The 16,601-nt window shown below is 38.8% G+C and overlaps 1 protein-coding gene across 10 annotated transcripts in view; it reads right to left on the bottom strand.

Annotated features, from left to right (window-relative positions):
* rbm47 (RNA binding motif protein 47) overlaps window positions 1-16,601 on the bottom strand; it is a 183,067-nt gene that overhangs the window by 27,179 nt on the left and 139,287 nt on the right. Inside the window, exon 1 of one of the 10 annotated variants that reach the window (XM_073064796.1) lies at window positions 9,803-9,822. The exons of 8 other annotated variants lie outside the window; for them this stretch is intronic. The gene's annotated coding sequence lies outside the window, so the exon portion shown is untranslated. Of the gene's footprint in view, window positions 1-8,993; window positions 9,098-9,802; window positions 9,823-16,601 lie in introns of those variants that run through there. One more of the 10 variants, XM_073064791.1, reaches the window with a different exon arrangement.

Genomic DNA, 16,601 nt, shown 5'->3' with positions numbered 1-16,601 from the left:
TGGGATTGACATAATGGTAAAATAGTCTCCTCTACTCTATACATTTCTTCAAAGTACAAGTTACCCAATGAAACATCTGTCAATACATCAAATGAGTGTGAATAAAGTTGTTTCCCTTATTTGTTCAAAGTCTGAAATAACTCGTGATGTTCTTCATACTGTTTTGAAATCCTTTAGATCTTAAAGCATTTAAGAATCTGAACTAGTGGATTGACCTCTAAATCTGATTTTTTTCATGCACAACAGGTACATCGATCAAGTTGTGGAATGTTCTATTTGCACAAGGCCAATCAGTGGATGTTGGTGGTTACCTCAATCACTGAAATCTTATGAAATGACAACGTATGTGTTCCCGTATCTGAAATCTCTGATTAGTGATCAGATTTGTGGGTTGAAACACTTCAGCTCAATTCAGCCCTACTCAATTTGTAGTGTTCTAAGAGGCCTAATAGCAGATAACCCAATGCAAGCTACTGTTGAATTCTGGGATTTTGGATAGTTTAGATAAACGTCAACCAAGATAACACGGTTATTAAATTCACAAAACAGCTGATGCAGCCTTTGGATAAAAAATCATTCTGGCAAAGAGACAAAGATTGAAAAATGGGTTTAATTGCCATCTACTGTTGACCCAAGGGCATCCTACAGCACTTTACAATACTTTGGAAGAGTACTCACTATTACAACATCACTTTTACAACTTACCACGGCAATTTTCCTGTCAGAAGCTAAATGACGGCACTTGTGGCTGACTTTAAAAAATGTATGCTCAAGAATGTAATGCTCTCTATGGTATGGATTTCAAGTTTCTGATGCTGTCTGTTGTCACACCTAGTTTTAAGAGACCAGTAGCAGCAGTACGGCTATCGAGCAAGCTGAGAGACAATGTAGAAATTTCAACACAGTGAACAAATAAAAAATCACATTTTAATCTAATTTTTAAAAATATTTTACAAACATAAAATGATAGGAATACACAAATAGGATTAAAATACAAGATGGAAAATTATCAAGTTAAACATTATTTTAAAATGTATGGAATTTTGAAATATAAAATTAAATAATCAGAACTGGAAAAGTTGTTGAGCAAATGTTGTTGACCCCTGGTTTAGGCCAAAATTAAACACTCGCATTTCACTTGTTTTTTGGTTAACATCTAAAATTGTCAACAGATCACTGATTTTGTCCGATTAGCCTGGAGAAGAAAACAGTACATCTGTGCATATTTTGTATTTCTGTTTATAATGCTCGTGTGTAGAGTTCAGAGGTTTCTTTCTGACTTTATGTTATTGGGGTGAGTGTTTACTTCAGACTGCAAATCCTAGTCTACTTGCAAATGAACCATTTTTTGAGCACACAGATGATAGTCAAGTTTTCTTAATTGAAAATTGATTCACAAGTCAGTGTGCATAAATAAAACCTCAACATTTGTGGTAACTGGGGGTAAATAGGCTTGTATCAAAATTCCAGAAGTCTTTTTCTGATATTTTATCAGTTAAAAGAATGAAAAATAGGCTTACTTGCATGCTGTATTAAAAGTAGGTTACTTGTCCATAACATTAGACTCTCAGCAAACTCACATCAATGTGTCTTGCATTTAGCACATAAAAATCATGTAAGCGCTCACAGTTCAAAGGACTAAAACCCTCATGATAAAGTATACCAACATTCCCCACTGTTATAGTATGTTTGATTCACTCAATCTCTCCTTAATTAGAGAGTAGAGGTTTATTTACATTTACGGTTCCACAACGAGTGCCCCTTAATGACTTAGTGTTAGTCGTGTCACTTCATTTTACCTGAGGGTGATACCTTGAGTTGCTTTCTTTGGAGTGGCAGAGGCTGAGGGGAGATCGGATTGATGTTTATAAGATTACGAGAGGCATAGATAGGGTGGACAGACAGCATCTTTTTTCCCTGATACCAGAGTGCATGTATTTACGGTGACAGGGGGTAATTTTAAAGGAAATGTGAAGGGCAATTTTTTTTCTTTACGCAGAGAGTACTGGGTACCTGAAATGTGCTGCCCGGTAGAGGCAGATACATTAGGGATTTTTTAAAAAGATGTTTAGATAGGCACATGAATGTGAGGGAAATGAAATGATACGGACATTATGTAGGCAAAAGTGTTTAGTTTAGTTGGCCATTTGATTAATAATAGTTTATCTGGTTTGGTGCAATATGGTGGGCCAAAGGGGCCTGTTCTATGTTCTATGATCTATAACTGAAAGGCACTGATTAGCAGTTGTAAGAGTGGTGCTTCTAAACCCAGACTACCTATAAGCATCACCATGGAGATTAACTAGAAGATGTAAAAAAATTCTTGCAATTTTTTTTTGCAAAATATTACCATTACCTTTTAACCTGTTTAATTATTTCACTATTAAAATGAATGTTGGTTATGAAACAAATAAATCTCAAAATCCCATTGAGATTTTCAGTTTCCTGCTGTTACGTTAGTGGGAGATTAGTGGAGGCGCTGGGAGAAATGTCATGTGTTTGCAGTTCTACTGACTCCCACCAAAATCACAACACAAAGTTGTGATAAACCGTCTGGGAATTTGGGATCCGTAAAACAGGGAATTAAGCATTATTATAAAGGTCACCTTTGGAAGTGAAGCTTTATCAACTTCACATTAAAACAAAGGAAGTTCAAACAACAGTCAGTGTGTACCAGTCACTATTGGTTTTGTTTCCAAAAAGGGGGAAAAAATTATTTTAAATTGTAAGTCAGGCAATGCACATGACTCCAAGGGTCAAATACATATCAGTTTATTAAGTGGATACAGTATAAAACACCTCACAACCCTACCATTTTCTGCTTGCAGAAATGTGTAAGAAAGCATAATGACATGAGCGATTTGGTCAGGAAATAAATCATCATTGCCCTGAAAATGCTGTTCTCTCTCCACGCAGTATAGTGGTGGGTAGTGTACATGAGGCTTGGCAGGGGTGCTGGCAATCAAGATGAAAAATTATCCAAAATCTGTGCATAAGGTGAAGTTTCCCAGCTCTTTCACTTGCACCCTTTAATATTAAAGCACACATGTCCTCCAAACTGGGTGCACTTGAATTAATAGGAAAGAGTGTTTTCCATGCTGCAGCCCAATTACCAGAATGATTGTGCAACACTGATCTATTCCCTGCACATTTCTACCCTTAGTAGTTTGCTTTAATAAAAATCTATGGCATGGATTTTGAATGATCTGTGGATTATTTATTATGATCAGTTCATTTACCTCGATAATCCAGTGAATTCTTAAGGAACAAAGATCAGGAAAATCCAAAACTCTGATCCATGCAGAACAACAGCAATATAGTACCAACAACATCCTGTATTCCTACAGCAGTAAAATATCCAAAGGCACTTCGCAGCATTTGTTACAAACATCATTTCATCCTAGGCCCATTGTAGATAGTAGGTAGGTGACTAAAAGCTGGGTCAAAAGTTAAGTTTGAAGGAGCATCCTACGGTGAAGTAGAGAAGTATTGAGGTTTAAGGAGGCAATTCCAGAGCTGAGAACCTTGGCAACTGAAGGCACAGCCTTCAATGGTGGAGAGATTAAAATCAGGGATGACCAAGTGTTCAGAGCTGGAGGAAAGAGCAGAAATGGTTCAGGTATACCATGGACTATTTGGATCAAATGTCCTATTTCTGCTCCAATTATCCTGCGTGACTCAATAGCAGAGTTAAATAAGTCAATAGATCTCTTTCTTGTTTGCTTTCGGAAATACATTACGGAAATTTGCGTCCAATAGCACAATTTAAGAATAAAGTCTGGCCATCATCCAGGCTCACGTGTGTATATTGACTGTTTTTGTTTAATGAGGAGATATTGGAGGGTCACACCAGAGAAACTGCATCTTCAGGTGAAGCAAAACATGTAGAATGATAGCAAGCTTCAATAAGCAAGATAAATGTAGTTCCTAAAATGTATTTAGGTTCTGTAGGAGTTCAAGGGGAAAACACTGCATGCAAGTGCCCTGGGACACAAATTTTCCATCTACAGTGAGCAGAACTCGCCAACACATTAGTCTTTCTCATTTACAGGAAGATTCAAATAATGTTTTCATTAAGTTTTAAGTGATGAATGGTATCCCTTACATCCATATATAAACTGCACTATTCCTATTTCTGCAGGAACATTATTAAGTGCCCTTAATGTTACAGTTCAAAGTACAGGAAATGTTGTAGATGTAACACTTTGACAGAACTGCTGAATTAGAAGTGATGATGGATTACTTGAGTAAATGGTATTTGCTGTATTAGAAAATTGAAAAGCACACAATTCATGGTTGATAGTTAAACTTCTGCAAGCTTTAGTCACCAGCCGCCTTCTAAAAAGCTTGATTTACAACTACTAACAATGTTGGAAAGAATACATATTTCAATATCCTGCTGGGATATTTCAGTTTGTCTTTTAACTGTTCTATGTTGATGTTCATGAGGAGAATATTACATTCTTTACCGAAATCGCTGAGTTTCCAATCCCTGTGCTGAAGTGGTTTACCAACACCTGTTTGTAATTTCATTCAATTAGAAGTTTTAATGAATTAGAAGAGATTAATTACTCCAACTTCCTTAGTGTGCGTGTTATAGAGAGCCAGTATGTATAAGGGAAATAATAAATTTGGTACGGAACTAAGATTAAAGAAAAATGTTAATTTGGTATTGTCTCGAACAACGTTATATCTTAGAGCCCCTAAACATAGGTTTCTAAAATAAAAAGCTTAGTGAGGGGAAATGCTGAATGTCAGATATGGCTGACGTAGTACCCAAAGAAACTTTGCAATACTGTCAGCTGTACCTCAAAGGAAAATAGATATTCCATAATTATTCAAAAATCTAAAATAGTTGTCTTTAAACTGAACTCTCAGAATAGGTCACTCCTGCCTTACCAGGGATTGTACCACTTAGGGATACAAAAGTCCTTTAAACATTGTCAGGTTATTGAAAGGTTATGCAGCTACAGGCTAGGACATAAAAGGAGGTGAGCATGAGAATTATGAAAAGAAAATTTTAATTGATCAGGCAACAGGACTGGTCCACAAGATTAAGTGAAATGGGATCCAGTGTGAGTTGGCAAACTGGATACAAAACTGGCTTGGTCGTAAATGACGGATGGTGGTGGTGCAGGGTGCTTCCTGATTGGAAGTGTGTGACCAGTGTTGTTTTGCAAGGATCTGTGCTGAAGTATCTGTTGTTTATCATGTACATAGATGGTCTGGATGTATGTATATCTGGTCTGATTAGTAGGTGTGCAGATGACACCAAAACTGGAGTTGTGCATAGTGAGGAAGCTTGTCAAAGGATACAACTCAGTTGGAAATTTGGGGGAGTCACTGCAGATAAAGTTTCAAAAGAAGCATGAGGTGTTGCAATTTGAGAAGTCATATAGATGAGGAGAGCATACAGCAATTGGCAAGACCCATTGCTATATTGATCTAGTGATCTTGAGGTACAAGTCCATAGCTCCTTGAAAGGGCCATGTAAGTGGGTAGGGTTATTTTAAGAAAGGCTTATTGCCTTTGATTGCCTTCCTTGGTTGAGTATAAAATTTGGGAAGTCACATTTGGGTTATTGTCACCATATGAGAGAAGAGATATGGAGGCTTTGGAGAAGGTGCACTGCAAGGTTGCCTGGAATGGAGTGTATTAGCTATAGAAAGAGGATGTACAAATTTAAATTGTTTTCACTGGAGCATCAAAGCTGAGGGGCAACCTGATTGAACTATTTACAATCATGAATGTCACAGATAAGATATATACTGTGTTTGTCCCAGCAAGTCAGGCAGCATCTGTGGAGGGGAATAAACAGTTGATTGAATGGGACTGGACAGGAAGCGGGTAGAAGCTAAACTAAGAAGATAAGGGGGATGAGGGAAAGAGTACAGCTGGCAGGTGATGGGTAAGACCAGGTGAGGGGGAATGGTGGGTGGGTGAGGGAGGAGGGATGAAGTAAGAAGCTGGGCAATGATAATTGGAAGAGGTAAAAGACTGAAGAAGAAGAAGAACCTCATAAGAGAGGATAGTGGACGATGAAATAAAAGGATGGAGGAGAGAAACCAGAGGGAGATAATGGGCAGGTGAGAAGAGAGAGGGTGAGGGTAACCCAAAATGGGGGTGGAAAGAGATAGAAGGAGGAGGGCAGGTAATTATCAAAAGTTAGAGAAATTGATGTTCATGGCATCACCTATCTTACCTAATTGTATTCCTTCCCCACCCCTACTTTCTTAATCTGTGTTCTTCCCACTTTCACACCAGTCCTAATGGAAGGTTTTGGCCCAAAACATCAAGTGTTTATTCCCCTCCATAGGTGCTACCTGACTTGCAGAGTTCCTCCAGTATTTTGTGTGTGCTTCTCAAGATTTCCAGCATCTGCTGAATCATGTGTCTTGTCCCATGGTGGGAGGACTGGAGAGCACCAGATTAGTGTGAGACGGGAAATTTTTAGAGGAGATATATGAGGCAAGTCTTCTTTTAAGCATGGAGAGTGGTGCTTGCCTGAAATGCATTACCAGGGGGAGGAGATGGAAGCAGATAGGATATCAGAGTTTGGACTGACATATGGATAGACAGGGAGACAGAGGGATAATGACTAAGTGCAGGCAGATGGTATTGGTTAGACTAGTTAGGCAGGGCTTAACAAATGGAAATTGCACACTGTGGGAGTCAGCTTGGGCGAGCCCTCTGACAACATGGAGGCAATTGGGAGTTCAGCCAGGTGTTCAAGAGGGACATCGTCGAACCCAATGACTTAAATTTTGAAAATTTCACTAAGGAATGGCATACAGAGGAAGAAATAATCAGGACCAGAAAGAGAAGAACAGCACCTCATTTTCTGCCTGGGTAGAATACTGCATTAATACAGAGTTCTCTATTTTCGGCTAATGTGCTCCCTTTCTGTTTCTTTCTCTTTCCTTCTGACCTACCTGGGTCCTCTTGCACACACTCTTTGCAAACACCACCCCCCCCCCGCCCCAGTAAACCCAATTAACCCTAACCTAATCACGGGACAAGTTGCAATGATCAATTAACCTACTGTTATGTTTTTGGACTGAGAGAGGAAACTGGAGCACCTGCAGAAATCCCATGCGTTCCACGGGGTGAGTGCATTTACCAGAGTGGTACCAGGTATAAGAAAGACACTTTAACATTGTGGAGAGTCTAGACAAGCTAGAATTGTTCCCCTTACAACAGACAAGTTTAAGGCGCAACTTAATAAAATATTCAAATGAAAAGCAGCAGAGAGAGAGAATCAGAACCAGACCCGGAGAAACAGTTTCCGACAGAAGAAATGACAGTAAATAATGAACTCAAATTTAATGTAAATGTCACAAAGAGCAAGGTGGAATACAAGGAAATTGCAATGGCATGGAGATTGCCACTTGCATAACCATAACCCTAACCCATACATCTTATATGAGAGGAAACCCAGCTGCCATGGGGAGAACATAAAAACTCCTTAAAGACATTGGTGGGAGTTGAACCCCAAATTACTGGCGATTACTGGTGCTGTTAAATGTTGTACTAACCACTACATTGCCAGACTAAATATCAGCAGTTATGCATTTCTTGTAGAGGCCATATATCTAATTTTTGCATATGACCAACAATTTTTGGATGTGTTTGGGATAAATTCACAATTATATTTTGGCAATGTTGAACAATTTTTAAACTTTTACAGTTAGATGTCACACACCTAAAAGAGCTAGTAACTCTTTTCAGTGACAGTTGACCTCAATCTAATAAGTACCTAGCACCAAGGAAACCTGAGGCAACATCAGGTTACTGATTAACTAGTGGTACCACTGTCTGACTTGCACTAATCAAAGTCTTCTATTGCTTAAAGCCCTAATCTGGAGAAAATGATGCAACAGTTATATCTATAAATACTGTTGTATCTGCACAGTAGAGATACAAAAGAAACAACTTGTACTTAACCCCCCGGTCTTTGGAGCTGCTCTAGCCCTTTGGAACTCTGGAAATAAATGAAATATTAGCCAATCAGATTACTACTGGGTAAAAATGCTCATGATGTCTTGGTGGAGTTAATAATTTAAAGGATAAAATGAACAGAATGGTCTCAAGGACTTAGCTTTATTAAATAATAATACCACATTAACCCTTTTGTTTTCTTCATCCATAAAATATTAACAGTGACAAGTTAGCTTCACATTTTTACATGAATTGAGTGTTCACCTTGAACTGGAGATTGTGAATAAAGAAACCACTTGATTACAGAAAATGTAAAACAAGAATATTATAAATAAAAATCACTGTAAACACTATCGAAACATTTTCCTACGCAGTACATATACTGTATGTGTGCTCTATGTGATGTGTGTCACTATTGGTTCTGTGTTTTGTGCCTTGGTCCCAGAGGAACACAGTTTCATTTGGCTGTATTCATGTGTATGGTCGGATGACAATTGAACTTGAACTGGAACTTGAACTTGACCTTGAATATTCTCAAACTATGTTTTGAAAAACTACTACAAGTTATAATACACCGAACATTAATAAGAAACTTAACTCAAAAAGAACAGTGCTTAGTTGCTGCTTGACTTGCTGAGTTGCTCCAGCATTTTGTGTGAGTTGTAATTAGTAATACTAAGACTAGTTTATCAGTTATCTCCAAAAGTCTAGGTCTGTACAATTCAATCTCACCCACATAAAATTAATTAATGAATCAGCAGATTTTTTTAGATTATGGACACCAGACCTTTTGGTTAAACACATTAAAAATCCAAGGAAAAACAAGCAAAATAAATAAGTGGACAAATTTTCCTGCTTATTTTTACTGAAAGTCAGAGAACAGCAACAAACTTCAACTTACTCAAAATGTGCTTTACATAAAAAAGACTGAATCATTATTAACCTTGGGAGAATATGACATTGAAGGAAAATGATTACTGTAAATAAACTAACAGCAAAGCTTTCACTTCATTTACCTCAAAACCTTACATTAGTAAAGAGAAAGTCTGCTGTACCTTTACTTTTCCCGGGGTTAACTGGGTTACCACTAATGTCTCGGCCAAAGAACAGCTCTTCGTCTGGATTACAAGAACTGTTCAACTCTATTGTACTGTTCTTGTGCCTATTTATTGTCCCCAGTTACTTAAATTCCTGGGAAGTCATTCGCTGAGGACAACTGAAAAAAAAGTTAGTGGGTGGGGCAGGCTTCAAACTACAGTGAACTACCTGCTGCCTAAATTTATTTTGAAGTTGGTGGTTGCCCAAGTTTTTAACTAATGGATATCAGAATGCATCAAATCAAAACTTGAGGAATGAGAAAGCGAAATGAAATTTTGACATTTTCACAACTATATAATTTTTTTTAGAATCGATTTAACAAAGGAATTGACAAGGGAGAAAGTTAATCATATGCAAACAAACTCTCCTTCATATACACAAAGCAAGCCAGCAGTTTGGAAGAATTTAAAAAGATGTGACTCTTATCATTAATAAATATTATTGCTATCCTCATCTACTTAAAACTTGCTTTTCTACCTTCATTTCTGTATCAGTGCGCACTGTTGTGAAACAAATACATCTTCCTGTGTTGTTGCAAATTAATAAGCTACAATGCTGCGATGAAAACCTCTTTTGTAGAATCAATGGGTTCATTTCTGTGTAGCTCCACTAACAAAAGTTAGTGAGAAAACAAATTGTTCCCATTTGTAAACTGAATGCAATGGTGGGTAGGGATGGCAAAAGAATGATTTATGAGTCAAAGCAGTTTGTACATAGTAACAGTAAACCAGATTGCAGGAACACTTAGGTAAAGCAAATAACACACCTTTTTAGGGAATCAAGAGCTGAATCAGGTCCAAGATGTCCCTACATATTGATTGAGATACAGTTCACAATGCCCCTACAGTTCAATGGGTCGCAAAGAACTAAGTAAGCTGGAAAACCATTCACTGTTATTGCTTCCAGGCTTAAACAAATACGATACTTATAAACCAGGTTAGTTACTATTTAGACTCGTTTGGGGAACTCTGCACTGTCATATGGAGTAATAATTAATTATTGTGCTGAACCAAGCTTTCATTTATAATCATGTTGTAACTATTAATCTAATATTAGATTAACAGTTACAACATGATTATAAATGAGAGAGAGAGAGGAGACTACTTGGTAAATTGTTTTGAACGGTCGGCAGAAACGGTACGTATCTTATCTGGTTTGGATGCTGAAGGGGCCAATCTTGCTGGCTCTGATCATTCTGGATTCCTGCAGAATGGTCTGACTAGTAACAGTAATGCTGCCAAATGTCTTGAATGATTTTAAATCTACAGTTAATGAGAGAAAAGCTATCTGCCCATATGCCATTGGTACAGGACGCCAACCTTCCCACGAAAGCAATACATTGTAGGAGTCTGGGCAACGAATCATTGAGATTCTTAAAAAGAAGCAGCCAGTTTAAGCTGAGGCGTAAACCCTCCCTATACACGATAACCGGGAGGATGGCCTTGGAGGCTGCAGCTGGAGACTCAAGGTAAAATAAATCTCCCTGCAGCCTGCCAAATGCTCTGCAACAAACCCAATATTGAGCTTGGATGCTTGAACAAGGCTGAAGCAGATCCAAGTCCTCAAGGTCTTGCCAGCATTGGGTTCAGGTACTGGAGCCTGTTCAACATTAGGTCCAACAACCAGGTTGCTATGCCCAGAAGAGGAAGCACACAGGGTCTAGCACCAGGGAAACAGTCAAGCCAGATCCTTTATTCTGGGCCAGTTTATATTCAGGTCCACATCCAGCTATATACTCTGGTGACTGTTACTATTGAGCATGGGTCTGTCACACTGGAGTAGCCCTGATGGCTTCAAGTCTCTTGCCTGGCCAAAATTCAATTTCAGAACTCCATAAAGTGTTGCTACAGACACATTGGGCTATAAGATTCTTTGAGATCCCACCCTTGGTCCTCCCCTCATTGTTGTGGATGAAGTTACACAACTGTGAAATTGAGATTGAGCTGACTCAGTGAGAGATGTGGGTGAGTGAGGGAGGAAGTGTTTCTAATTATAGACACCCTGGAGATTGCAGTGATTTCACAAAAAATATTAAATTTCAGAGATGAGTCACTGGTAAATCATTTTATATTTTCTGTTTCCCCCCTAACTTATTTCATTTAGTGCCCAAGATACAGGAGCCAATTTAGCCCATTGAGCCCCTGCTGCTCCCAGGGTAATCTGTTATACAGTGAAACTCATTGTGGCCCTGCCCACGGTAAGCTGTAGCCAGAAACCCAGCTCATAAATCACTCTATCCCAAACCCCATCTGCACACCCTCTCCCTTATGGAGTTTCTAATAGCCAATCCCCGAAGGTTTTACAAGGTCCCCTTTACTTTCTTAACCATTATCCTAAGTTGCCTATTGAAGACAATGGGACCACAATCCTGTTTGAGGTGTAACCAGCCTCAAAATCTGTGTCAGTTAAAATGTTAAAGACTTTGAGCTATGAGCAAACTGACAAATTCAGTGTTCAATAAATTCAGGATCCTATGTATAACAACACATGCATGGAATTTACTCCTCCTTGAATGAGTAAATGTGGTTCATTGTATTCAGCTAGATCCAGGTTATCTTTTCATGAGGTGGTGGAGCCCCTTATATTAAGAATCCCTTTCAAGATTATTTATACAGTGAGATGGTGAAAAAAAAAGTTGGAATCTATGGTCCAGATTTTTCACTTTGGAGCCTACATGACACTAGTGTTTGAGAGAATACTGACACCAGGTTTAGAGCATTGTAACCATGAATGATTTCTGTGGCCACAGAGGACAGTTCTAAGAACATCACATCAAATGCGGAACCTAAAACCTTGGTCAGGTGACTGATCAACAGACTGATTATTTCTGGAAGCTGCTGGTTATTTCTCTAGCAAGCTTATTTCGTATGTTCTTGAAGGTCACGCCAGTGTCTCCTTTAGCAATACTGATTAAATTTAATGGAGTGAGGCAGTGCTTTGTAATCTCTTCAGAATGATCATATTCCCAATGCATTTATTACTTAACATCAAAGGGACAGATTCTCTGCTTAGAAAACTGGTAAATTTATCTATTGTGTTGGGTTAACCTATTTAATGGACAATGGCCCAAATGAAATTAACTTGAAGAAATCCCTCCGGCTCTTTTTGTATTGACACCTCTGGTTGAAGTCAGTCAGCTAAATGCATTTAATTGTGTTTTATTTTTAACAATTTTTGAAAAGCAATTTTAATGGTTTTAGAATTTTTGACGCTGCCCTGGTATTTCCGAATGTTGGCATTCACATATATTTTATTGCATTGGTAGCTATGGCAACTGGTGAGTCTGGAGCCTCATAATCTGCCGAGACCTTTTGAGAAACACAGTCTTAAGTAGCTCTGGACCATATGTCAAGCTGAAGTCTAGCCTCCCAACTGAAATCTGTTCCCTGGGACCATGTTGAAAAAAAAATTCTTGTCCAAGGAAGGAAAGTCAGTCCTATTATTTTATCATTGCCATCTCTTAGCAAATATTTAGATAAGAGTTTAGTATACTGGTGGTACACACAGTCTTGGCCTAACCCTCAAATGCCTTAGGTCAGCGGTAAGGAAATTATTGAAGAAAGTTGAGGGAAATCCTGGGGATTTATGTACATTTTGAAAGGCAGGTACTGAGCAGCGATAGCCATCATGTCTTTGTAGGTGGGTAATTGAGTTTTTTTTGAGTAATGGACTGAGAAAACAGGCTATTCAGACCAGTTAGTCTCTGTCAGCATTATGTTCCACTTAATGTGTTGATTATGTTAACAACCAGCACAACCTAAGTATGTGCTGGAGGCAACACACAAGTGTTGGCACACTTTCCAGTGTGAACATAGCTACGTCCACAATGCTCTGCAGAAAAACACAGAACACAATGACAAAACCCCGACAGCAGAACAAGCCCCTTTCCTCCCCTCCCACCCACTAACACAAACAGTCCTCCAACCCAGGACAGGCAGAAGTAACTCTATTCCTTTCTCTCTCATACTCTTGTTTAGCATTCTTATATACACCTGTGAAATATTCACTTAAACCTCTCCCTGAGGTAATGTGTTCCACATTTTCAACACTCTCTTTGGTAAGAGAGAGAAAAATCTCATCCTGAATTTCCCTTTGGATTACCTGTTTCTGTTTCAAACTGTTACCCTCTAGGCTCTCATTATGATTTTCTACGTGTAAAAAAAGTCTGTGTCAAAACCATTCAAAGTTCTAACATCACACACAAAGCGCTGGAGGAACTCAGCAGTTCAGGTAGCATCTATGGAAATCAATCAACAGTCGACATTTTGGGCCGGAACACTGAATCAGGACTGGAAAGGAAGGGGGAAGATGTCAGAATTAGAAGGTTGTGGGAGAAGAGGGTAAGGGGGACAAGCTAGAAGGTGATAGTTTAAGCCAGGTGGATGGGGGAGGGAGGATGAGGAAGAAGCTGGTGGGTGATAGGTGGAAAATACAAAGGGCTGGAGAAGAAGGAATCTGATTGGAGAGGAGATTGGACCATGGGAGAAAGGGAAAGAGGAGGGACACTGGGGGAGGTGATAGGCAGGTGAGAGAAGAGGCAAGAGGCCAGAGTGGAGAATAGAGGAAGAAGGAAGAGAGAAGGGAAAAAATTACCAGAAGAAATTGATTTTTATGCCATCAGGCTACAGGTTACCCAGCTGGAGTATAAGGTGTTGCTCCTCCAACTTGTGAGTGGCTTCATTGTGGTAGAAGGGGAGGCCATGGACCAACATGTTAGAACATGAATGGGGATGGAAAATGAAATGTTTGGCCACTGGGAAATCCCACATATCTTGGATGGAGCGAATGTCACCCAATTTACATTGGGTTCTACCAGTGTAGAGGAGGCCACATTGCAAACACAGGATACTGTAGATGACCCCAAGAGATTCATCGGTGAAGTGTTGCGTCACCTGGAAGGACTTTTTGGGGTCCTGAGTGGAGTTGAGGGAGGAGGTGAATGGGCAGGTGTAGATTTGTGGTGAGGGACAAATGGACAAAGGAGTCATGGAGGGAGCAATCGCTGCTGAAACGGAGAGAGGGGCAGAGGTAAGGATATGGTTAGTGGTAGGATAAATTTATTTCTTTCCAGTCTTGATTAAGGGTTTCAGCCTGAAATGTCAACTGTTGATTCATTTCCATAGATGCTGCCTGACCTGCTGAATTCCTGCAGCATTTTGTGCGCATTGCTCTGGATTCCCAACATCTGCAGAATTCCTTGTGTTCATAATTCTAACATTTTCTTATTTGTCTAAACTAAAGCTGCAAAGCACCGTGGCTTGAGGAGGATGAATCAAACAATCTTATAGAACAATTGTTAAAAGCATCTGAGGCGATGAGAATAACATACCCAGTGATAACTGTTAATAGAAATTATTTAGAAAGGTAAATTATACACAAAATATGATAAACACCTTAATATCCATGCTGTGGCGCGTGGCCAAGTGGTTAAGGCGTTGGACTAGTGATCTGAAGGTCCTGAGTTCGAGCCCCAGCCAAGGCAGTGTGTTGTGTCCTTAAGCAAGGCACTTAACCACACATTGCTCCAGTCCACCCAGCTGAAAATGGGTACCAGCAAAATGTGGGGGGTTAACCTCACGATACACTGGCGTCCTATCCGGGGGGTGTGGGGGGAGTCTTGTACTCTCAGTTGCTTCATGCCATGGAAACCAGCATAAGCATTGGCATGATGAGCCACAAAGGCTCGGGACAGACTTTAACTAACTAACTTAATATCCATGTAATCTTTTCCAACCTGCTTGTCCTTTGTCAATGGTACTGCTTCACAGCATTCGTCATTAACAGAAACTTTAAAGGTATAACCTGATTCCAGCTGAGCTAATCATATGAATGGAGCTTGTTGCTCTTGTGCTAGAGTTAGAGGGCTATTACATTTGCAAGCAGCAGGCTGAGAGTGTGCTTCTTGAAGGGAAGTCTGGAGTTCAACTATTGCTGCATGTTGGCTGAAACTGCTGCTATGTAAGTACAACTGGCCACAACACGATTCCAGGAACTAAAATTCAGGTTTTAAGAAGACTTCAGCAAACAAATGATATCACACTATTAGAAGTGAATATAAATGAATGCATACTCAAATGAAATTAAAGTCTAGTGACCAAGAATGTTACAGCTCAACTGTTTTAAATATTAGAGAGCTGAGGCCTTCTTTGTTGATAAATCCTATTACTTGTGAAGCTCACCACACAAACCAAGTGTAGCCTTCAGTGTCAGTTCAGTTCAATGGATTGTGCAACCATTGTCAAACATCCACACACGCATTTTAAATTCTTCCTATCAAAATGACAATGACTTCATGAAAATATGACGTGAGAAATAATCTTTATTGCACTCCTATAGCACATTGAAGCATAAATGATAAAGATTTAAATCTGTTTATCCTATTGATTTTAAACATGGATTGCCTAAATTTAGTGGCTCTTCCTTTTCAGCAATTGCCCAGATCATTATAACAAACTCCTCCTTCATTATTTCAAGTTTAGATTCAATTTTATTTAATATTCCCTATTAAAAAGATGAGCCATTTGTAGCATATAAATGTACATTTTGTATATTATCGCAATGAATTTCTCCAAGGATGAGTGATGATGAGAAATTATTGTAAAAAGGTCTAACACACACACACAACATTTAGAATGGAAAATATAAGGGAAATTGCTGGCGGGTGGGATCCAAATAGAAGGGAGAGTTGCCTGTGTATCTCATATTTGTTAGTTTCTCTCCTCCTCAAGAGTGCCAATTAAAAGTCATACTTTTCATTTCTGTGATTTTGATCAGCAGTACATCATGTGATTTCGGATACATCAGTTCTACTATTAGAAGTGAGGACACCCAGGTAAATGTCATTATCCTGAAAAATGGGAGCAGGTCATTCCATGATTCCAAACTACTCCTTAACAATATCTTCTAGAGAAATTTACCACTTAGAGCCGCATTCCACGTGTCACCTTTAACCGAAGGTGCAAAATAATTTTATATGGTTGGACTCATTGACAATATAGTCAAAAACCAACAGGTGCATTTCAAATGGTAACGTCGACTAATCTGAGCCCATATTTATTTAACAAAAATAGAATTTCTCACTTTGATGTACACTGAGCATTTCGATGTTTGGGCTTACGTTTGATTCTTATCACAGAAACAAGTGTCAATTGCTTTACTGACTAAACCTTATAAAATTTACAATGCAAATAGTCCATTGCAAAATAGCTGAGCTGCTGCACTGTTGGATTATAAACTTCTATAGGTGTATAATACACTGTAAATTACATGACCTAGTCCTGTTATCTTTGTGCATAAAACTATACATCATCTACCATTCTCAGAAAAATTGTGTAGGGGCTTCTCTATATTAAAAATTAGCAAGGTACTGTAGCTCTTCCATTTGACCTTGCTTTCAGCTCCTGACAAAAAAAAATTCAGAATTACAAGTTTAGTTCTGTCTGTAACTGAGACAACATTTTTTTACTTCTCATCTTATTCTCAGATCTATTATCTTACTCCAAACCTCCCAAACTACTTGTCAGTCTTTCTGAATTTAGTCTCCAAGAAGAATTACAAAGGACAAA

The sequence above is a fragment of the Hemitrygon akajei genome, chromosome 13 (genome assembly GCF_048418815.1).
Source record: "Hemitrygon akajei chromosome 13, sHemAka1.3, whole genome shotgun sequence".
Classification (NCBI taxonomy): Eukaryota; Metazoa; Chordata; class Chondrichthyes; order Myliobatiformes; family Dasyatidae; genus Hemitrygon; species Hemitrygon akajei.
This window is presented reverse-complemented; position numbering and strand designations above follow the sequence as displayed.